Source organism: Alexandromys fortis, unplaced genomic scaffold (assembly GCF_014885135.2).
Source record: "Alexandromys fortis isolate MF-2015 unplaced genomic scaffold, M_Fortis_MF-2015_v1.1 scaffold_115, whole genome shotgun sequence".
In the NCBI taxonomy this organism is placed as follows: Eukaryota; Metazoa; Chordata; class Mammalia; order Rodentia; family Cricetidae; genus Alexandromys; species Alexandromys fortis.
The window spans coordinates 2,718,181-2,741,416 of record NW_026067989.1 but is presented as its reverse complement, the minus strand read 5'-3'; the positions used below and the strand labels follow the sequence as shown (position 1 = coordinate 2,741,416).

Genomic DNA, 23,236 nt, shown 5'->3' with positions numbered 1-23,236 from the left:
CTAAACTGCTCATTTGTCAGCAGGTTGCAAAAGGTCTTGGATATTTATTCAATTTATTGTAATCAGGTCAAACGAATTTACAGCACAAGGCAAACATCAGTTCTGAACCTCTTTTAGGGAAGCACTTGGGCTTTTAGGTGGCGAACTGAACTCAAACGACTGCCATTTCTCACCCTTATGATGCGGTGGTCATAGGACAATACAAATATTCTTAAAACAAGACATAAACCCACAAGTAAAAAAAGAGCAGAAGAGATGGTCTGAGAACAGCAATACAGCCTTGGAAGGCCCTAGCTCTAAAAAGCACACACCTGAGCCAAACTGAAACCAATAAAAAGATACCAGGAAAACAGACGTGTTCCCCCTGAAAGATTATGAATCATTACATATTAATGGGCCGGCTAGAAAGAGTGGCTTCATAGTCATAGTAAATTAAGCAAGCTATTGTATGAATGAAGTTAGGATACAAGTCTTTGAGGACAATTTGGGGAGGGCTGGTTCTAACGGCTCCTCTTCCATGCTGTGAAGTCAATACAGAACGCTTGCAACTGAACAGTCAACAGCTGCCATCTCAGCGTGTTACTGAGGGGTTTCCTAGCAGATACCAAGAACGGCCACGTTAGTGGCAAGTAGCGAGAGATTGGTACTGATGGGGCTGGAAGTGGCTGTTTCCCATAAGAAGTCATTAATAACTGCTTCCCTGCTTAAGCTCTGTGCATATCGAACCTTAATAAAACCAGGAAAGTGCAGTGCAAATTATCCACCGAGATTCACTAATGCGGGAAACCAACCTCACACCAAGTCCATATGTCAAAATCAAGCAGACTGCGGTACGTTTTCTCCCATTATGAACTGCCTTTAGCATCTGGACTGTGGACAGACTTCAGCCCCAGATTAAGATGTAACACGTTACAAAACTGGTTTCCTGGCTACAGATCGGGTGAACCTGGAACATAGTAAGAGGGCATCAAGAATAATCTCTTTCTCCTTGAGAGGGAACTCGGGGAAGACACACCCCCAAACCTTCCACAGCTCTGCCGGGGATAGGAGGAAAGCTCCATTGGGGACTCTCATCCTTTCTGTCGAACTTTCTGATCCCACCATTCACTGACAATGACCATATTCGACTCTGCAACCAGGGGGTGCAAGGGCTTACTTCATGCAACCTACACAACATCCTAGTAGGTTAGGGCTTGCCCTCGTTTTACCAGCTATCAGAGCTTGGCAAGATTGGACCAGTAGAATCGGGGGAGAATGAGGATCTAAACCCAGGAAGCCTGGGTTCTAAGTCTCTGCACCTGAAAACCGTGCTATTCATTATCCCATGGGAGGCAAGGCTAAAACCAGACGCCCCCTTGCCACTGCAATGCCTTCTCTAGGGAGGGCATTTCCTTGCTCCATTACTTTCAGCTGTTAGGACAAGAGTATCAGAAATGTAGCTACAAGGGAAAGTAAAAGACAAGACGGCACTGGCCACAGTTAAATTTAGAAATGAAGTATTTTAAGGAGAGGCATGACAAGCGGTCAAAGCATGCAGACTGCAGGTATGGATGTGGATGTTCTAGGGGAGAGAGAGAGAGAGAGAGAGAGAGAGAGAGAGAGAGAGAGAGAGAGAGAGAGAGAGAGAGAGAGAGAGAGGATTCAGTGCATACTGAAACTACTGGTCCATTTGTCGTCCACTTCTCAAAAAGAAAACCCTTGCCATTGCTTGGTAATTGTTCCATTTTCCATAACCATGGACGCATGACCCCTGTAGAGTTCACACAATTCCCTTTGCTTCTCATTGGAAGATGGAGGCAGGGCCCACCTGGCTCACACGCTGAACATACTTATTGGTGGAGCTGGACATGTCCGTATCCCTGAGCCAAAAAGGTCCCTTGCATCTGTCTGCAGGTGTCACCCAACCCAGGGCAGGCTGACAAGCAGACAGCTCTGCTTTTGTCACACAAATGACTGACAGGAGGCACCACAAGTCATCCTGGTGAAGTGACCAGCACAGGGGTCCTGGGAGGAAACCAGAGTCATTCTACCCCTGACCTCATTAATCAGTGTCACAGACTGTGGGAATCGCCGATGGCAAACTCCTCCGCAATCCAGCCCGAGGCTCGGCCCCACCCCCATAGCTCTAGGAATCCCTCCCAGCTGGAATTTCATCTTGATATTTCCTTGCTATTTCTGGAGTGCATTTCACACATCTCGACTGAATATGCAGCTTCAATTTCCTTCCCACAATTCCATTTCATTTCAGAGTGGTGGGAATGAGAAAAAGAAACCCACACGTCCCAAACGGAGAGAAACATCCTTCTCTCTTTTAGGATTCTGGATTCTTTAAAGAAGTTAAAAGTAATTGTTTGCAACAAAACTATGCCTTCTGTATATGGATATATATTATAACTCTCAACACAGATTTCATATATATACATATATGTAATATATATACACATAATATACACAGTATCTTTGGAAATATAAGGTATATGTGCATATAATTTAATATAATAATATAATATGTATGGCCAATTTTTCTTGCTGACTAATATGGCATGTTAGACACATGTAAGAAAGTCAAATCCTCTTATTTTGTTAGTGCTTTTCTTTTTTTTTAAAATAAAACTATCAAGGCAGACGAAACAACACAATAATCGCACAACATGAAGTTGCAATTGTCTTAGAGAAATGCTATTTCACACAAACTTCATGGTACAAAGATTAAAAAGGCCACAAGACGGTTTTGTTCCAAGCTTCTGAGCTGACACAATTTCCACAGCCAATTCCTATCTCAGGAAACAGCCACACAGTCTGGAGTTGGGATGGGGCTCCGGGATACCTCGGAACAGTGAGAAGACACCAGCACTCATGTCTGGACAGAAGAGGACTGCTGTGGACTTTTTCTCTGTCAGGAAGTCTTGGTGCTACCAAATGTTGACTCTTCAGATTCGTTGCAGAATATTTCTGCACTGGGGAAAACCATCAGAATCGGAATGGCTTCGTTTTCTAGAAGTTTGCTATGCCACGATTTTCAAAACACATGACCTTCTGAATATTTCTTTTTCTATTTTAAAATTTGTGAGTGTGTCTTCCTCTGTCACTAGCCACCTCACTTTTAAAGACAGCATCTCTCACTGAAACGGGAGCTCATTAAGAGGCTGGACAGGCTAGCAGTCCCCTGGTGTCCTCCCTTCTCTTCTTCCCAGGGCTGGGTTAAGGGCATGTGCTGCCTACCTGTGCTTTTGACCTGGGTTTGGGTACCCAAGCTCAGGTTCTCATACTTAAGCAGCAGACACTTTGCCCACTGAGCCATTTCTCCAGCCAATAAACTTTGGCTTATTTATTGATCTTCACAATGGGAACATAAAATGAACTCATTTAATTTTTTTCTAACTCATTTTGACCTCTAGTTTTACACTAGGAAAACACTGACAGTCAGTAAGCCGCTGCCTGAGATATATTTAAGTAAAGAGGCCACCTCAGAACGGTGGGCACAGAGAATGATCTTTTGATTGTTCCTCATCGAGTGGGCTGAAGGATAGATGTGGCCGTTCATAGTGACCTGGGTGTCCCAGAGGTTAAGAAGGGCCTTCTCCATCTCTTATGACGTTATGTGCCATAGTTTTTTGTGACAAATACAAGGCATTGCCTGATATTTCAGCGTTCACCCACACGCCAGGAGGCACACTGTTTGGTCTGCTGCAGCAAAGAAGACAATGCTAGGCTATAGGGCTATTTCCTGCTGTGCTCCTGGGACCCTTTGCCCATTCATGGACCAGGTGTAGGTTCATCCGTCATCACAGTCAGTCACTGATGTGCCAACACTTGGCTCAGTATTGTTAGCTCTAGTTACTTGATACAAGCGTCTTGAATAAAAGTAGCATGTTTAGGGTATCTTGATTAACACACATGTGCTAAATGAAAGGAACAGAAATGCAAGTGTTGCACATGGGGAGGTGACACAGGAAACGTTTTTGGGACATTGGGGAAGTGAGGCAGAGAGCAGAATGAAGACAAAAATAATCTAGGGTAGTGGGCAAGTGAGGCTCAGTCCCAGAGGGAGGTAGGCAGAGATAGAGCAGCTAGGCTACTTAGCCACTGACTCTATCAGCCACTCAAGAGTTCAATTTCCTGGTACTTTTTTTTTTTAAATTTATTTATAATGTATACAATGTTCTGCCTGCATGTCTTCCTGCAGGCCAGAAGTTGGCACCAGATCTTATCACAGGTGGTTGTGAGCCACCATGTGGTTGCTGGGAATTGAACTCAGTACCTCTGGAAGAACAATCAGTGCTCTTAACCACTGAGCCATCTCTCCACCCCCCCTCCAGATACTTTTTAACCCAGAAGGGCAGAAAACACAGGCCTCGGTGGCAGGGAAGAACAAGAGAAATGAAGTGGGAAATCAGGCCAAAGAAATGGAACTGGTATAGGTAAGGGGTCATGGGTGGAACATTGGCTATGGCTAGATCTCCTCTAACTGAGAATATGAATTTTATACAGTAATCCAATGAACACACACACACACACCCCTCTGCAAGTTTCTTTACAAGTAGAGTTAAGTGTTTGGAGTCAGGCTGGATGGAGAAAGAGGCTGGCAGTATCTGCAATAACTCCTGCACCATGAAAGCATCCTCATTCCTACGGTTGCCTGTGTCTACTGCAGTTGCCCTAGTGAGCTCATGGATAATGAGATGAAATGCTGGACATGAGTGGTTAGTAAAACCATGTATGTAATTTTTTTCTCATCAAAGTTCATCCATCTCCTCGTCTACCTTTTGGATATGGAAGCCTTGAGGCCAGACTCCTTAGCTGTCAGTGTCTGGTGATTTATTGTTGGTGTTGGCAGTCACCCCTCAAGACTACCACAGAACCACTAGAACCCAAGTCTTGCTAGCACAGTATATGCACTTACAGTGTTGGCAGAAGGACAGAGACTACCTGAGTTAGAGTCACAGACAGAATCAAAAATACAGAAAGTAAGCAGCTAGGGAGGGAAGCCCAGCCCTCCAGCCCTCGATCCACACAGTAGGGTCTAGACATGATGCACTGGGCATAGAAAGCTAATGAGGATCTTCAGACTGGAGAACGGCTCTGTGTGTGTGTGTGTGTGTGTGTGTTTAGGAAAAATGACACTACAAATAGGAGGTCCTTACTTCATCTATTGTAGGTCCCCATCCTGTTGAGGAGGCGCCCCTTTTTACTATGTATAGAACTATGTAAAAAAAATCATTACTCTTTTTTAACTTACTTTCACTAAAAAGAGAACAGGAAAGATTCAGACTAGAACTTATTTAAAAATGGGCACCCTTCAAGTTAGCAGCAGATAAATGTTACGTGGTAAATGCATTCTCATTTACATAATATAATGGGACAATCTCAAGCTTGAGGGATCATTTTGGTGCCCTGATCTGTAAGGGGTCATCACAGGGGCTGATCTCCAAGATGGCATGCAGCTTCAATGCATTCGAAGTGGGGCAAAATGGGGCATTCATCCAGACCATGTGACTTCAGTAATCAGAGGCTGGACCACATACAGGATGGGAATATAAGCTTCTGGAAAAAAGGTCCTCCCTCAAATGATAAACATTGTTACATTAGCATTAACTGTCTACTACATTTTCAGGTTAGAGGAAGGGCTTTCCCTTGTGTTAGAGAGTGGATAAAGGAATCCTGGGGTCCCTAAAGTCCTCTTACCTCTAACTGTTCTTAAAATTAAGAGCCTAGAACAAATGAAACAAAAAGAGGAGAACCAGCTGTTTTTCAAAATACAAGTTGGACATGGATTTGGATTTGGAAGCTTCCATTTCATACCTGGAAAAGCCCAAGGTTCTCTGATTTTACCGCTTAAAGCAGCAGAAGAGGGATTTGTGTATATTTACAATAGTGTTTGCAAAAGGACAGGCTTGTTGCCATGTTAGATGCCAATCTGCCTTGAAATGGAGTCTGTGTTTAAAGACTAAATGTGGCTGATCCCAATGCTTAGCCCAAACTCATTTGGATATTTGGTGGGGGCTCTGTGTGGGAGGTAGGCAGCTACCCATCCTCCCTGGGGTGAGGATTCAGGCTGTGTTCCTCCTTTAGAGGTGTATGGTGATATTTTTATATGAAACCATACCAGTTGCTGTGTCTGTGGCTCATCTGGCTCCAGTTGATTTGCAGCCAATCTATTTTAAGTATTGTTTATGACTCAGGGTGGGGAGAGCAGGTGATGCTCCTGAATCAGTCCTGCAGCCAGGACGAATTGGACACAAGGGTATTTCATGAAGTGTGCTCGGAATATATTAACCCTTCACATGAAATGAATCAAGAATGAAAACACAGCGGTGCACCAGCAACATCCAGACTTGGTCTGTATTAAATAATTAGGCAGAAAGTTGAGGAAACTGGGTGAATAGTGCAACCAATAAATAACCCAGCTATGAAACACTCCTAAACAAAACCCAAATGTAAAACTAGAACAATAAACAACAACAACAAGCCAAAACCAAAACCAAAAATCCCTCCCCCAAAGAGCTGAATGGTTTTTCAATAAAAACACAGAGACAGGATAATATCTAAATATTGTTGACCATTTTCCAGCTTATAGCTGAAGGCCATATAAGCAGAGAATACCTATCATCTTAGCTTCCTACACACTGTCACTGCAATCAGTGGCAGGTGGAAAGTCCAGCAACAGGAGTAAGTGCTTCCTATTAGAATTTACCGAAGGACCCGAGAGAAGGAGAATGGGATTCCAAGGCATTGTCTTTCCTTCTCTCATCTATCACTTTTGAAAGCATGTGGCTAGATGTGGTGATATTTTGTTTGTGTTTTAACGAATAAAGCTTGCCTGAAGATCAGAGTGCAGAGCTAGCCACACCAGTTAGTCACAGAGGCCAAATAGGATAGAAGAATAAGCTAGAGCATCGAAATATGTTTGTCTTCAAACAAACAAATGAATAAATAAAAACACCCCAAACCCACTTATATTTATACTCAGATTACCTGTAATCCTGGAAACAAAATGAACACAAATTGAATTTTCATAATTTTTTCCTGGTTCTATGTAATTTTTAAGTTAAAAGTCCACTGCAGCCCATCATGGTGGCACACATATTTAATCGCAGCACTTGGGAGGCAGAAACAGAGGCTCTCTGTGAGTGTGAGGGCAGCCTGGTCTACACAGCGAGTTCCAGGAAAGTCAGAGCTAATGTAGAGAGACCCTGCCTCAGAAACACACACACACACACACACACACACACAGAGACACACACACACACACACAAATACAAACAAACAAAAAGGCCACTGAAATGCATAGGTTTAATACAACATAAATCTCAAAAATAAATTTCTATTAAACCATGTGCGATTATGATTAGAAAAACCTCAAGTGGCTGAAGAGATGGCCCAGTTTCTAAGAGAACGGAGAAGAGGAACAGAGTCTTTTTGCAGAGAACCAGAGTCCAGGTTCCCCCAGACACCTGCATCATGTGCATATACTCCTACACAGACAAACATGCATAAACATAATTAAAATATAAAAAAACAAAACACTTTAAAAAGTAAAAGGGATTCAAACTTAGTCTAACAAGAGCAACAGTCTTCCTGTCCCACCAAGTCTTCCTCACAGCGGAGAACCACTCTCAGCATCGTTTCTGTGATTTTAGGTATCACCAAACTAAGTAAATATCATTTCTTTCTATCTCATTTTCTCACTGAAGAGGATGAGGAAATGTCGTGCAGTGCTATCAGGTTTGAAGCATGGTGGCAGTACCAGAGAACACAAGGACAGAGGCCAGAAACCTTAACACAAGGGATATCTCATCAGTAACAGTTACGAGTTGTCTGGCCTTGGGACAGCTATTATTTCATGTCTTGGTATCACATTTTCCTCATCTACAAAACAGGAATAATGATATTAACAGCTCCCCCAACAAGGGCTATTCTGAGGATCAAGTGTGATGACATCTCATAGTTTTAGAACATTGTACAGCATGTCATGCCTATATAACAAGTCATATCCATCACCTCTGATTCTCCTCTCTCTCTTCCTTCTTTCTTCCTTGGGCATTTAAAATTTATTCCTAAGGGTCATCTTGAGGATTTCATTCTTATATTAAAAATGAATTTGACATATTTAAAACGAAATGGTAATTGGAGTTCTACAGTGAAACACACCTGCTTCTTAATTAACCTTTCCAGGGCCCAGAATTATATATACACTTGTAATTATTTTCATTTTGGGATCTTATAGTTCTAATTTATATATGACAAATCAAAAAATCTTAATGACTCCCAATTTAGTTCCTTCAGCAATCTATTGAGTCCTACCATGATATTACTTTCTACTTTCTCTTATACATGTAGTATTTGACAGTCATGGTTACTATGGCTACAATACATTTGATGGTTCTTCTAGTTCACATTCCATTAATCTTCTGGAATCTCTCTCTCTCTAATCTTTTGCTATTATATTATCGCTTCTTTCTTTTTTTTCTCATGGGAGATATGTAGGGAGAGACTGTTCATTTTCTGGCTGCCCAGACCCCCAAAATCACACAAAACTATATTAATTACAACACTGCTTGACCTATTAGCTCAGGCTTCTTATTGGCTAGTTCTTACATCTTAAATTAACCCATTTCTATTACTCTGTGTATCACCACGAGGTTGTGGCTTACCAGTAAGGTTCTAGGGCGTCTGCTCCTTCGGCATTTACATGGTGTCTCCTTGATTCCACCTACTTACTCTCTTTATATATCTCTGTTTGGATTTCTTGCTTAGCTTTACTCTGCTAAGCCATTGGCCAAAACATCTTTATTTATCAATCAATAAAAGCAATACACACACACATACACACACACACAGAGAAGAACATCCCACATCACCTTCCATTTTCTGACTAATTAAAAAGGAAGGTTTTAACTTTAACATAGCAAAATTACATATAACAAAACAGGTATCAAGCAAGAATTACAGCTACAATATTTCTTTGTGAGTCTAAAGTTTCATATCTAATTTATCTTTGATTATAACTAAGGAAAACTATAACTATGTCTTCAACTCCACCAAGGCCCCATAAGTATATAACATTACCTAAGTAAACAGGAAGTGCATTGTAAGCAACTTCCAAAACTCTAGAATTGACAGAGACATCTTGCTGCCTGGACAGTCACCCAAAGTTCTTCTGTAACATTGGTGCATCCATCTTCAGTCTACAGGACAATAGAATCTGGCAGACTTTTCTGTGAAACAGAAATTTTGAAAATCTGTTCTGCCTTGTAATAGAAAAGTTTATCAGTTGTTTTCTTCTGTGTTCTGTAGAATGTCTGTTATTTATTTATTTATTTATTTATTTATTTATTTATTTATTTATTGTGAAGCAGGAACCCTGAAGGACCCCCCGTCTTTTGAAAAGTTTAGCAGTCACTTTTCTGTGGGTCCTGCATGTCCAGTTTATACAGCATATTATAAGGCTGCCCAGGTAAGATCAGTTTCTTGCCCAAATGGCTAGCCTTGTCACATTGAAGGCAAATTTCATAACAAGTGTCTTCAATGCTTATCAACCTCGCTGAACTAATTGATGTTGCCAGAAGCAGATATATCTCACTTTTGAGAAAAGTCTAAGTTCTTAAAACATTTTAAATGCCATATTTTGTAAGTCTTTGAAATGTGCGAAGAGCATCTGTCCATCTGAAACATATCTCTGTATATCTAGAAAACCTAACTAACATGACTACAAGTTTGACTATTTTAAATGACTATCTATGAATCTGTATTTCTTTACTATACATTACATTTTAAATGAGCTGCACAAACAATACATTAAACAAGAGTAGAAATATATATACACAGTGTAACAAAATCAACCTTAAATTGGTATCAATAGGCTGAGACACTAGGCGAGGCTTGAGCATATATGAGACCTGAAATCCTGCCTCCCCAGTGGCACACTTCCTCCAACAGGACTACACCTATTCCAACAAGGTCACACCGCCTAAGAGTGCCTTTCTGGGCCATTTTCTTTCAAACCATCACATCTACTAATTGACTTTTCAGTAAAAGTTTTGAAGTTCAGCTTAAAATGAACTAGGCTATAAAATGTACCCACATAAAACCTGTATGTAACGAGTCAGGAAAATGTAGTGTATCCCTGTTTGTACTCTCAGCATGACAGAGAACGTCTACTCCTATCTAACCACGGTCCTAACTTCAGTCCCACATAGCGGTCTCACTCGTCCAGGGCTTCACACAAGTGGGGTTGCACGGGGGTCACTTGTCCCGTTCTGGTTCTTTCACTGCATCTCTGACCTTCATCTACACTGTTGTTTGGGACAATGTCCCCTTTTACCGCGGAGCTGTGTCTTCCATTTGGTCACCTATTTACTGGCTAATGGATATTTCAGGTGGCAGCAGTTTGGACAAACGGCTATCAACATCACGAAATAAAGCTTTCAAAAAAACTTTTATTGACTGTATTGACGATTTCATACATGAATAAAGTGCCTTTTGATTACTGGGACTCCTCCAGCCTCTCTGATCATCTCCCGCCTACCCCATCTATCCCCCTCACTGATATCTTTTGGTTTTGTTTTTGCTTTTTTAGATCCATTGGGTTAAACTAGAATCTTCTGTGTGACTTGGCACCAACATTGGAGTCTGGAGCTTGGTGAGCTCATCAGTGAATACACAACTGAGGATAATGAGGTCTCTTTTCCCAGAACCCTCAGTAGCCAGTAGTTCAGCAGGGATGGGTAAGACCCCATGATCTCCTTCCTGACCCATGCCTGGCTGCTGACAGGAGAAGCCTGCTACACAACAGAGAATTCCTGCTTGCCACTGTAAAACCCATCAAGACCTTGTGGCTGAGGAGGCCTTAGGCCCTAGGAATGAGCTTATTACTGTTGCTTAGTGAAATTGTTAGGGCTCCGAGTGGCCTTTTAAATATTTATGTTTATAGCCATAGACAATGGTATTTCCAGCTTTAACTAGAGATACTTATACTTCTCTTTGTAAAGAAAGTAGGCAAATGCAGAGACACTTGGCTGCTCAAGGTGGAATGATTTTTTTTTTCAGGGACACTATTAGGATGCTTTAGATCCATATTTTAAAAAAATTCCCCTGTTTCTCTGTAAGAGGACTGGAGCCTTCCCAGCAGAATTTCTGGAACCAGCTGGGCAACTGAAATGTATAAATGGATATCTTTTTTCTCGGTTTTTTTTTTTTTTTCCCAAAACATAAAACTCTGGCTTCCAGGAGTTTCGGGGAAGGAGCTAAGCATATCAAACGTGTCCTGTGAAAATCAAAGCCCGGATTGCTGAACTGGAAAATGTGATGCAGGAGTCCCTTGGTAATCAGCATTTCAAAGAGATAGGCAGCCTCCTTTAAACAGCATCTAAACAGGGCCATAGAGCAAGGGACTGAAATGCTTCCCCTTTGACTGTGATGTTTCCGCCTTTAGGAATGGCCATGCCTGTAAAAGCAGATGCTGAGTAGGGAACTTGAAAGGAAGTGGAAGGAAGGCACAGGAAGCCTTTTCTCCTCTTTCTAAATACACGAACTGTTCTACAGCAGATAGAGACGGTGCGGGAGTGGATTGGACAACTTCCTTCAAAAACAATAGCAGGAGCATTTAATGAATTCGAATGCTAGGGCTTCTAAAGATGGTTCCCTGTGTGCTTTAACTAATGTAACGCTCGTGCAGTTCTTCTGAGATGTGTGCTCGCTGTTCAGCTCAACTGCATTCCCTCGGAACTCAAACGAGTGCAGTCTTGACCCTGGACCCTCACAGGGTAGCTGTATTTGGAGACGAGGTCTTGACATAGGTAATGGGATGAACTGTGGTCCTTCGAATGACCGCAACTCACAGACTGCTATCTCTGGAAGAAATGGAGCTTAGGATACAAAGTTTTTTAAAGGACACCAGTGGTTACACCTGGACATGGCTGCCACAACCCCTAGAAGAAAAGACCTCCGAAAAAACACACCCCTCAACACTCTGACTCAGCTTTCCAGCCTTCCAAACTGAGGAAAAGAATAACAAAGCCTTGTGCTGGTTAAGCCACCACACCTGTGCCATTTTGTTCCGCTGGCCCTAGCTGACTGTAACAATGAATACATACCATGATCTCTATTTTACAGATGAGGGACATGGAAGATACAGCGAATGGCTGGAACTGCATGGCCAATACCCGAGCCAGCTGAAGGACACTAAAACCAAGGCGCTAAACCAGTGGTTCTCAACCTGTGGGTCACAACCCCTTTAGGGGTTGAACCTCTCTTTCACAGGGATTGTCTAAGATCATCAGAAAACATAAATATTTACAAAATTACAGTTATGAAGTAGCAAAGAAAATAATTTTATGGTTGGGGTCATCGCAGCGTGAGGAACTGCATTAAAGGGTCATAGCATTAGGAAGGTTGAGAACCGCTGCTACAAACAGATAAAAATCCCTTACTCACTCCACCCATTTAAATGGGAAGCATGTCCCTAGCTCATGCGCACTCACACCCCATTGTGAAGATAATCTGCCGGGCAGGCAGTCTGCACGGCTCAGCTCAGCTAGCAAGCAGAGTCCACCAAGGTGCAGATAAGGCTGAATGTCTGTGAAGGATTGTCCGAGATGGGTTTACCACCACACCAGACCTATTGTCAAGGATGCCTAACCCATGACACGATTGTTCCTTGTCCCTGATATGGGGCTCAGTGGTGGTGGGCAGGGTCTGTCTGATCTGGGACAGTCAGCTAAGCTCGTGACCCTAGAAGCCAAGGATATGTTAGTTTCATGGCGGGAAGCACTTTGCAGAAAGCCCTAAACAGCCATCCTTAAAAGGGATAGGGACAAGGGCCAGAGGGAGAGGCAGGAGATGTGAGATGGGGGCTCAGGTGACTGGAGGAAGGGCCCCATGCTTGAGGAACCTCGATGGCCTCTAGGAGCTGAGAAAAGCAGGGTCCTCCGTTGCTTCAAGAAGGAACTCAGCCTTTCCAACATCTTGGTGTTTGACTTTTAACCTCCAGAACTGTCAGAAAATCAATTTGGGTTGTTGGAAGCGATTAATCTTTTAGTAATGTGTGGCAGAGGTGAAGGGAAAGTCCCACACCTGTCCTGCTGTGGAGGCCGTGCCAGGGAACACGTGCTGCTGAGCCCCACCAGCTTCAGACTGACAGATGCTCTGAGTCCTGGAATAAAAATATCCTGCTGTCCCAAGACCTAGTGGGGCCCTGAAGCCCTGCACTTGAGGCTATGTGCCAGGGATGCTGTGTCTTTAATGGGTCCACCGTATGGTCTAACTGTCCCCACAGCCCTGATAGTTAACACGTGGCTATCTTAGTTTTCAAAAAGGGATGGAAGCTTAGGACATGCATCTCCAGGTCCCACAGCTGAGGGGGACAGAGAGATACCCAGAGACATATTTGCCAAAGTCCGGAGCCACTGTTTTCAAAAGCTTAAAGAAATATTAGGGTAAACGTTGGAGAGATGGGCTCAGCAATGAGGCGTGCACGCTGCTCTTGCAAAAGACCAGCATTCTGTTCCCAGACTCATGACAGGCAGTTCACCACCACCTGCAAGCTCCAGCTCCAAGGGACCTGATGCCTCTGGCATCCAAGGGCATCTGTGTGCACATGCACAGTGAATGTGCTTTTACACACCCAGACCCACACGCTTACACATAACTTAAACTAAAATGGATCTTAAAAAATTGATACACGATTTACCACCTTAACTATTTTAAGCGTGTGGTTGCCACTAAATACATAGATGTGTATTTACTTATACATATTATGCATATATGGATATAAATATTTTCCTTTTAAATTTGCTTTAAACTTGTTCATATAAGTATTTCTTGTCTGTTGAACACACTCTCTCACTGACCCACCCTCCCCTCTCATGCCCCCCTCCTGTTAATTACTCCTGTTTCGCCAGATAGCATCATTCCTACTTTCTTGTCATATGTACATTCCTGATCTTATTTATCTATGTAAAAATCCAGGAATCACAAATAAATGAAAACATGCAACATTGGTCTTTCTGAGACTAATTTTAATCTCCAGCTTCATCCACTTTCCTGTCAGCGACATCACTCCATCCTTCTTTATGGTGGACAAGAATTTCGCTGTGTATACATACCGCAGTCTCTTTACCCATCCTCTGTTGTGGACATCCAGCGTGGTTCTGTAACTGAGTGACTGTGAAGCACCCAGTTACATCAAAGGCGCTGAATTTATCATGCCCATTCACTTGGTGCTTTAGTGGGTGACTCTTTCTTACAAGGACTTCTGCCATCAGTAATCACTGTTACCACCATTGCCATCTGCTTAACCAGAACTCCCCACTCGCCACTTGCCCTATGTCCCGACAGCCATCATGACTCTGTCTCTAACCTTGACTGGCCTAGGTGACCCATGTAAGTAGAAACAAGCAGTACCTGCCATATTTCATTCGGCAAAATGGCTCCCAAAGTCCTCCATGCATGAAATCCAAGCTTGTAACATTTGCATTCCCCCATTAACTCTGAAGGGAGCGTTAGCCTGAGTTAGGGTGTCAGTCATATCTTACAGGACGTCTCAGCATCCGCGCCCCAGATTTACAAAAGTGTGGCATTCCTGCTTGGTCTTCAACAATACTGTAATGCTGAGTTAGGAGAACACAGTGTGGACAGACAGACAGTCCTTGCACTGTCTGTGGAGCAGCTTAATAATTACAAGAGAATGACAGGCATGTGCAAAATTCTTATAAAATTTATTCTCTATCACTTATATAATCTTTCTTTATACCCAGCATACCAACACACAGAACACTGCGTTCTGCACATTCCGTTCCATCTGCTCTTCCCGATCATGAAAAGGCGATGGGGGAGTATTACCACTCTACAAACGGAAAGTCACTATGTCTTGGCTTTAGTTTAAATATTCTATGACGGGCATGTCCCCAGGAGACTCTGTAAAACAACATTTTGAATCATCACTCTCAATATGTTTAAAGTCATTGGCATCTGTATTTCACACACACACTGACATGGTCATGCCAATTATGTTCTACATGGTGCTGGGGTTGTTCATGTAATTGCTTTCATTCCTAGGCAGCTAGTATGTTGCTTCCCTACACTGGCAGCTTTAGGGCCAGAATGAACTTCTATCTATCATGGGTTTTTAGAGCACCCCACGGAGTCCTATCCCTTCTTGCTGTTCTTGGGGTGGAAGCATTCCTTGGGGCGTGCCTCCTTGGCTCACCTATGGACTATGGACAGCCAGTTCTTTCCCACTGTAGCCCAATCTGACACTTAAAATCCTTTTGACATAATGTAATTTATGTGTGAACTATGAAAACTATGCTAAATAAGAATAAGGGGTTATACATTACTGGGTCAAATGAAACACGGTGGCCACCATCTAGTTGCAGGAAAGGACACGCTGCTTTTGGAGAAAATGGGGAGATATATTTTCCTAAGGTCTCGGTTCTAATTTAGAGTTAGAATTTATGCTGTTCTACTTTCTCAAATGGTCTTGATCCTAACTTGTTATTTCTTGTCGTCATCAGAGCCTCTTTCTGAATATAGATCAGCTGGCTATTGTAAGTGGCAAAGAAGCTGAGGATTCTGGACATTTATTGTCTACCAAATTCTCTGGTCATTTAGATAATTAAAATCAAATTTGGTGGAGCACTGGCTTCTGTTCGCCAGACACCTATGGGCACTCAACATATTGCGATCATCAAACAAGAACATTCTATGGCATAAGCTGTCTTAGTCTTGTTTTCCAACCCTGTCGGATCCTCAGCCCTGATTGCCTCCTCTAGCTCCAGTCGGATAACTTCAACATACAGAAGAGATGGTTGTGTGCGTTATAAACCAAGAGGCTTTCCACAGTCCTGTGTTACACAATGAACTTCTGATATCATTTACCAGTAATTTCTAGTTAGTTTTGCCCTGATATGTTCTTAGGTTATTTGCCTGAGTTTAAGGATATGTACCGACAATAGAATCTGATGGGGCTATATATCTCTGTGTTCAGTTTCATAATTGCCGACCTTCATGGTGCTGTTGAGTACATCTGGGTCAACCCGAAGGGCCCCATTAGCATCCGTTGGCAAACAAACTCTCAGCCTTATCTCGGAAACTCTTCACAACTTTCATTTTTTTTTAGGAGAGTTTTGCTGCAGACTATTCCCAACTGGCAATTTCTTTTATTCCTTTGAATATCTTACCCTACTCCTTTCTAATGTACAAGGCTCTGTGAGAAATAATTCACCAGCAGGCTCACGGAAGGGCCCTTGGATATGATGAGTCATGTTTTGCCTATTGCTTGAAAGAGTCTCTGTTTTAACTTTAAAACGTTTTTTTATTGTAACTTTTTTTTCTTTATTTATTAAATATTTCTGTCTCTTCCCCACCTCCGCCTCCCCTTTCCCTCCCCCTCCCCCAATCCATTCCCCCTCCCTCGTCAGCCCAAAGAGCAATCAGGGCTCTCCGTCCCGTGGGAAGTCCAAGGAAAACCCTCCTCCGTCCAGGTCTCGTAAGGTGAGCATCCAAACATCCTAGGCTCCCACAAAGCCACTACATGCAGTAGGATCAAAAACCCATTGCCATTGTTCTTGATGTCTCAGTAGTCCTCATTGTCCGCTATGTTCAGTGAGACCGGTTTTAACCCAGGCTTTTTCAGACCCAGGCCAGCTGGCCTTGGTGAGTTCCCGATAGAGCATCTCCATTGTCTCAGTGTGTGGGTGCACCCCTCGCGGTCCTGAGTTCCTTGCTCATGTTCGCTCTCCTTCTGCTCCTGATTTGGACCTTGAGATTTCAGTCCGGTGCTCCAATGTGGGTCTCTGTCTCTGTCTCCTTTCATCGCCTGATGAAGGTTAATATTCAGGAGGATGCCTATATGTTTTTCTTTGGGTTCTCCTTCTTATTTAGCTTCTCTAAGAACCCGAATTATAGGCTCAATGTCCTTTATTTATGGCTAGAAACCAAATATGAGTGAGTACATCCCATGTTCCTCTTTTTGGGTCTGGCTTACCTCACTCAGGATAGTGTTTTCTATTTCCATCCATTTGCCTGCAAACTTCAAGAAGTCCTTGTTTTTTACTGCTGAGTAGTACTCTAATATGTATATATTCCATACTTTCTTCATCCATTCTTCAATTGAGGGGCATCTAGGTTGTTTCCAGGTTCTGGCTATTACAAACAATGCTGCTATGAACATAGTAGAGCATATATTTTTGTTGCATGATAAGGCCTCTCTTGGGTATATTCCCAAGAGTGGTATTGCTGGGTTTTAAAACGTTTTTATTTAATAAGTTTCATTTTATTTTATTCAGAACTCTAAATAAACCCATTCAGATTTTGACACGTATTAAGTTTCATTTTCATACAAAACATGGAGGATTAAGAAATATTTTTTTTTTCGAGACAGGGTTTCTTTGTGGCTTTGTAGCCTGTCCTGGAACTAGCTCTTGTAGACCAGGCTGGTCTCGAACTCACAGAGATCTGCCTGCCTCTGCCTCCCGAGTGCTGGGATTAAAGGCGTGTGCCACCATCGCCCGGCAAGAAATATATGATAATTAAAAATTTGATAATTTAAACTCTGATGCAAAACTTGTCATCCCTTATGCTGTATCTCATGGTGTATAACACCCTCAGCAACTCCAGTGTTTCTCTGTGACCGCTCAGCTTCCTATCACAGATACAAAACACAAGAGGAGAGTCAATTGGAAGATTTTTTTTCGGCTCATGGGTTTAGAGAGTTCACTCTATGGTCACTATCCCCCTTTCTGTGGGTCTTTGACAAAGCAAAACACAATAGGGGAGGAGGTGATAGGGCGAAGTTTAGTTAGGGCTTTATCACTGTGAAGAGATACCATTGCCATGGCAACTCATAAAGGAAAACATAATTGGGGTTGGCTTACAATTTCAGACATTTAGTCCATTATCATTCTGGTGGCAAGCATGTTAGTATGCAGGCAGATATGGTGTTGGAGAAGGCACTAAGAGTTATACAACTGGATATGATGGCAACAGAAGAGACCTGTGTCCCAGACTGGATGTACTTGTGCTCATGAGGCCTCAAAGCCTGCTCCCACATGACATACTTCCTCCAACAAGGCTAAGCTACTCCAACAAGGCCATACTTCCTAATAGTGCCACTCCTTATGGGCCAAGCATTCAAACACATCCGTCTATGGGCGTATTACCTATTCAGACCACCAGAGAGCAGAAAGAGAGCAGAAGGGACTGAGGACTGAATATCACTTTTAAAGCACACTAGGGTATATGACGACTTCATTTCCTCTGAATGGGACAAGCTAAAGAGTCACAAACCTTCTAGTAGTATCAATAGCTGGGATCGAGCCCTTCTGAAAATGGCAACAAGTAACCTCACAGATCACAGTGGCTGGTGTGTAGTTCAGTTGGTGGAGTCCTTGCCAACCATGTACGAATCACTTGGACAGATCACCTTACTGCCTCATTGCTGCAATTCAGACTTAGGGGCTTAGCATGCTTGTCAAGTGCTCTGCCACTGAGCTACATCTCAGCCCTCATCTGACTAGTTATGTAACAGTTAATTGTTCAAACTTCCAAAATTTGTATATACACTTCCTCAAATTTGAAAGCAATTAGGATAGTATTCAAATTTTCACTTTGATTTTTCGAAAATGCATATATCGGTGCATTTGATATCTTGGAAGTCTCAGGTTTTCTTCATTCTTTTTCTTTTTGTATGGTACCTGGATTGAACCTAGAGTCTCACGCATGTTAGGCAAGCACTCTACCACTGAGCTATACCCCAAATGCTGTTTTTAAACTCTTATTTTTATTGTTTTTACTGAGCTACACATTTTCTCCCTTCCCCTCTTTCCCTCCCCTCTTCCCTTCTATCGTATCCCGTGACCCCTCCCCCATGTTCCCAATTTACTCAGGAGATCTTGTCTTTTTCACCTCCCTAGTAGATCTGTGGATGTCTCTCTTAGGATCCCCTTTTTTTGTCTAGTTTCCCTGGGGGTTGTGAACTGTAGGCTGGTTCTTCTTTGCTTTATGTCTAAAAGTCACTTATGAGTGAGTGCATATTATATTTGTCTTTCTGGGTTTGGGTTACCTCACTCATTTTTTTTTCTAGATCCATCCATTTGCCTGCAAATTTAAAGATGTCATTTTTTTTTACTACTGTGTAGTAATCCATTGTGTAAATGTACCACATTTTCTTTAACCCTTCTTTGGTTGTATACTCTTATTTTTCAGATGACAGTGTTTTACTAAACTCATGAGTCTTGGACTTGCTCTGCGTAGTGCTGAGTCTTGAACTTGCCATCCTCCTGCCTTGGTCTCTCCAGAAGCTTGGATTACAGGCTGGTGCTACCAGGTTTCTTTTTCCCTTTTTGCTCCTCTAGTTCCATGGTCTCAAATGATCTTTCTCTGCTAAGGACAACCTCCTATTGATTCCCTCCGGGGAAATATATATTCATACATGGTTTGTCTCTTCTGGGTCACATCATTTTCTTCTCTTTGTTGACTCTTGCATTCTCTTCCCAGGATCCATTTCTGAGATTTGTTTTGTTCCTTTGACTGGGTTACATTTTGAATTTTTAAAATTATCTTTTAACGTTTTGTTGGGATTCAGACATTGAAACAAGGCTGCTTGTTCCCAGGCTGGGGGCTGTCTTCACCAAGGGGGTCATGCTCATTAACCACCCTCAGAAGAGATTCTGCAGGCCTCTTGCATCTTCTCTGAGCCAGTTGCACAGCTCAGCCCATTTCTACTGAAGAGCTCCCTCTGGCGTCAGCTGTGATAATATAATCTCTGTTGCTGAGGACACTGAAAGGGGTTGAGGAGAAGCCACAAACTGCATTTCATTCCAGTTTCAGCACGACATTCTGGCAGGAAGGAATTCAGGGCTTGAAGTGCGGCAGAATTTCTTACCTCCTCCACCGCACTTCTCTTCGGCTTTGTAGCCATGTAGGGTTATGTTTCCAAAGATATTTGAGCTCTGCACAAGAAAGTCCTGGTCCATATATTTTTATGGAGCCCAGCGAGGAAGGAAGGAGCATGCTAGGTTTCTCATTTTTCTATTTTGTTCATGAATCACTCCGTGAACATTCATTAAGGGAAACCGCTGTGTTATTCCAGATCCACTAACTAATAAAGTAGGGCAATTAAATTAACATTGGTCAGACATGTCATAGTCTTTCCTTCTCTGCATAATATATTAATTATTCTTGGATCTGTTTTATTATTTCTCTTGACTTCTAGAATATTTACCAGCTTTTAATCTGTACCATTTCCTGTATCCTTAACCCATGTTACAAGTTAGCAAAGGACTCAATGCACTTTTATGTCATAAAAAGGGGTAAACAGATAGGGTTCCTAAATAGACAATAGTCAACAATTTTATCAGGCCATTGAGTGATGAAATTTACTGAAGATCTTTTTTTTTTCTCATAAAATTCCAAATGTTCAATGTGGGAGATAAAATGATAGTGGGGAAATACAGAAGACAGAGAATCAAAAACAAACAAACAAACAAACCCAAAACAAAACAATCAAAAACAAAAAAACAAAACACTTACAGTTACTAAAATGGAAAGAAACGGTGAGTAAAAGTCCCTCCTTGTAATTAGTTATGACATGGTTGAGCCAGATGAGTGTATCTGAGAGGTAGGGACATCTGTGGATGGCACAGGTCCACAAGAGGGTACCTTTTGTTTTGCTAGGCCCTGCCCAGTGTCTTGTTTTTAAATGCCCCATGGACACGACACAACTCCTGATTTTCAGGTAGCAAGAGAGTATGATATAACAGAGTCTGATGGGCTAACCTGTGGCTCTCGCTATGTCCGGCATTTCCCACTGGTTCATAAAACCACATGGAAGAGTTTTCAAGAGAAGTGGAAGGGATTTTTCTCTTGTCTAAAACTCCTCCATGATGGGATTTTTTTTGTAGTGTTTAGCTGGCACTATCAGAAGGCCTACACTTATACTGGGGATGGGTGATCAGTCATATTGCTAGAAACATTCAATGTTTTCTCAGCAGGGCTGAGAGACAGACTTTCTTCTTACTTTGCTCATTGTTTTTCCTGGTATTTGGTGGACAACATTCTCAGGAGATGTAGTGAGCCACCAGGGTAATTTTACATAAACACTTCAAGTTGTGGTATAAGCAGCATGCTAGTACCGAGGAATAAGGATTAGGAGAGAGATTAATTACTTAAGCTTATGTGTCCTCAAGAAGGCCTACTTAGACTTCAAAGGACAAGACTAATAAATATCCAGTTACTAATGTAATGAGTTGCAGTTATTGTAAAAATGGATCTGATTCTGTCCAGTTCAACATCAAATTTGGAAATTACTTACTAGAAACATGGAATAAAATAGCTATTTCTCAACTGAAACAGAGCAACTCACCCATTTTGGACTGACGAAACACAATGAATTCAACTCCTTGCTATTAGACAGGCATGTAGTTTCCTTTCTTAGTTCTGACATACGTGAATTGGACTTAGACTATCATAATTCGAAAACCAGTGCTTTACAAATCCAAATAGTACTGAAATATAATAATCATTACTAAAGTAAGTTCAAAGGTATCCTGAGAAGTTATGGTTAGCTGTGCAAAATTAAAGTTTCAAAAAAAAAGGACCCTGAGAGATGAATAGGAAGAAAATGGAATTTAGAATAGATTTTAAATGCTGGAAGAAAGTTTGCTGCACTGGAAATCTCGGTAGGATGAAATGGCAAATTGGAAGTGCACAGAGAAGATCTATGTTTTAGGGAATCACACACTTGCATTCACTCGTGGCCAGCTGTTCTTGAATAAATCTATCCCTCACAGGATAAATGACATAGTGTATCATTTGTATTCACGTTGGCTCTCACAAAGAAAGGGGCTATAGAAACTTAGTGTTATTGTCGCAGCTGTTACTGACAGCTGTTACTGTGACCCTACCCTTTAGAAAAGGACTGACAGGTGGGACCGACATAGGAGGGATGTAAATGCGGATTTTCTTAGTAAACTCAGATCCTGTCGATGTGTTCTGTGTGACCCCAGCATACTTTTAATATCGACCCAGCAAGTAACAGGGCATTTAATGGTATCTCATTGTAGAGAGAGTCACTGATGAATGTTCATCTCTGAACCCAATCACACGCTATTTTCTACTCTTTGGGCTGCCTCTTTAGAAAAATTCAGAAGGGGAACAAACATTTTACTTGCAATCACGTGACCCATATTCTGGCTCTATCTAGCATATTTCTTAAATAATACAAGATTCCTTTATACTTTTACCATCTAGAAGAGCAGTTCTCAGCCCGGGAGTCACATATCAGCTATCTGCATATCAGATATTTACATTACAATTCATATCAGTAGCAAAATTACAGCTATGGAGTAGCAACAAAATAGTTTTAAGGTTGGGGGGGTCACACATCATGAGGAACTGTATTAAAAGGGTCGTAGCATTAGGAAGGTTGAGAGCCACCATCCTAGATCATGGTTCTTTCATATTGCCCCTCTCAAATCTGACACAACTTGCCTTGGGGTATAGATAGGATGCAACAAACTGGTGGGTGCCAATTCTAAGTGTTCATTTTAGGAGGCCTTCCTTATGTGTTTAGTTTTATGCTATGGATTTTTTTTTAACCACCAAATGAACAAGCTTGGTTAGCTTGTTGGAGAAAGCGAGGCACAGGTTTCTTACTTGAACCATTTCAGTAAACTCAGACAGCAGCAACATCCCAGAGCAGAAGCATCATCCCACCAAGCTGAGCTCAGATTTCTCACCCACAAAATTACAAGCAAAATGATACGGTCATTCTTTGATGTCATGGAATCTGGGTCAGTTAGTTACATAGCAACAGATACATGATACTCCAGACTCCCTTCGCTGAGTTAAGTCTACTAGTGGGAGCTATAATTGATTATCTGCTCGCTTTCCTTCCCGAACAACCGCATAATCTGTAATACACAGTGCAGTGGGCTGAATTATAGGACACAATTCTTACTGCACCCTGGACTCAAACCCCTTTCTAGGTCACTTTGTAATTATTCTTATATGATACAGAATGCCCCTTCCTGGGCCTTGACTTTGCCATGGCAATATGATTACTTTGATGAGAGCAGCCATGATGGCTCACAGCTTTGAACCCAGCCTGAAGGGAACCTGGCATGTTTCACTTGTTCTCTTACAGTTCTGTCATCATTCAGATCTTCTACTGAGTAGCTGATGCCGGTTCAGACTACTAGATGAGGAATACATGTTCATTGTTGTGTGTAGCTGG

At 42.1% G+C, this 23,236-nt stretch overlaps 1 protein-coding gene across 1 annotated transcript in view; it reads right to left on the bottom strand.

Annotated features, from left to right (window-relative positions):
• The window catches only part of Slc24a3 (solute carrier family 24 member 3), a 453,633-nt gene that overhangs the window by 61,622 nt on the left and 368,775 nt on the right, over window positions 1-23,236 (bottom strand). The gene's annotated exons all lie outside the window — the stretch shown is intronic.